We start from the raw sequence: 1,935 nt of genomic DNA, 5'->3' as shown, positions 1-1,935 counted from the left end.
GATTCGAACCCGCCACCTTAGGTGTATGTGGCTGGCGCCTTAGCCGCTTTAGCCACAGGTGCCGAGCCTCTTTTTTTTTTTTTAAGAGACTCTTACTTTGTCACCCTTGGTAGAGTGCTGTGGCATCACAGCTCATAGCAACCCTCAACTCCTAGGCTTAGGCAATTCTCTTGCCTCAGCCTCCTGAGTGTCTTACTTTTTTAAATAATGCTTTTCTTTCTTTTTATTTATTATTATTTTTCTTGTACAAGACAGCCTTGGTCTGTTGCTGGAATGCAGTGGTGTGATCATAGCTTACCACAGCCTCAAACTCCTAGGCTCTAGTGATCCTTTTGCCTTAGTACTGGGATCACAGGTATGAGCTACTGTGCCTGGCAAGAATACTTATCTAGGCTGGTAGCTCACGCTTGTAATCTTAGCATGGCTGGGAGGCCAAGGCAGGTGGATTGCCTGAGCTCAGGAGTTTGAGACCAAGCCTGAGCTACAGCAAAACCCCATCTCTAAAAAATAACCTGGCATTGGACGACATCTGTGGCTCAAAGGAGTAGGGCACCGGCCCCATATGCCAGAGGTGGCGGGTTCAAACCCAGTCCCAGCCAACTGCAAAAATAACCTGGCATTGTGGCAGGTTCCTGTAGTCTCAGCTACTTGGGAGGCTAAGACAAGAGGATTGCTTGAGCCCAGGAGTTTGAGGTTGTTTGTGAGCTATGACACCATGGCACTCTATCCAGGGTGAAAAAATAAAATAAAAGAATGGGGGGAGGACACATTCAGACCACAGTAGCTGCTTACCTGTTTTTCTTGTGAGAGTGTAGAATTTTGGTATGTATTAGGCCAAGGGTATCTGTATGACCAGCCCCCAGTAAAATACATCGGCACTGAGTCTCTAATGAGCTTCCTGGTAGACTACATTTCACAGGTGGTGTTGTAACTTACTGCTGGGGTATTAAGAGCTCATCCTGTGTTACTCCACCAGGAGAAGAAGACCCTTGATAGCTTGCACCTGGCTTCCTTCAGATTTTGACTTTACTCCATGTGCTGTTTCTCTTTGCTGATACTGTTTTGTATCCTTTCCCTCCAATAAGACAGATATCATAAGCATGATTATATGCTGAGTCCTGAGTCCTCCTATTGATTCTGAGAGTTGTTCTGAGGATACAGTAGGTGTTCAAAGTGGGATTCACTAGAATGACTCTGACTTAGTGAAATGTGGCCAAAGCATTGTTTGGGAAAAGGAAGCATGAAGGGATAGGGTATGACCAACCTTTGGTGCCTGGGTAGCCATGGAACCATCTATGGTAGAATAAAGCAGCTGGAACTGCTATCTATTGTGAGGGCTGAAAGTTACCAATGGACTCTGAAAATGATCACTCTGACTCCAGCAGAGTTGGCTCACTGGAATCCCTAGCCACTTTTAGCTTTTCTGGCTAAAATGGGGGTAGGGAGTGAGGAATGTAGTCCAGATGATGCCTTTGGTAATTATTCTCTCCTTTAGATGGGGGGAAACAGTTAAATCAGTGCCTAGGGCTTGAGCAAAATTTTAGAGAAACTAAAGGGGGAAAAACACTAGGCCAAGGGTGTCTAGATGACCAGCCCCCAGTATAACTCATGAGCACTGAGGTAACTCTCAGATTGGATAGGAAAACTCACAGGACTCAGCATGTAATTATATCCGTGCTATTTGTCTTTTCACAGTGAAAGGATACAAAAGCCAGATGGGCACCTGTGGCTCAAGTGGCTGGGGCACCGGCCACATACACCTAAGGTGACAGGTTCGAATCCAGCTTGGGCCCGCCAAAACAACAAAGACGGCTGCAACCAAAAAAAAAAATAGCCGGATGTTGTGGTGGGCGCCTGTGGTCCCAGCTGCTTGGGAGGCTGAGGCAGGAGACTCGCTTGAGCCCAGGAGTTGGAGGTTGCTGTGAGCTGTGATGC

The sequence above is a fragment of the Otolemur garnettii genome, unplaced genomic scaffold, assembly GCF_000181295.1.
Source record: "Otolemur garnettii isolate 467f Iridium unplaced genomic scaffold, OtoGar3 scaffold00001, whole genome shotgun sequence".
In the NCBI taxonomy this organism is placed as follows: domain Eukaryota; kingdom Metazoa; phylum Chordata; class Mammalia; order Primates; family Galagidae; genus Otolemur; species Otolemur garnettii.
Note: the sequence above shows the minus strand (reverse complement) of the source record.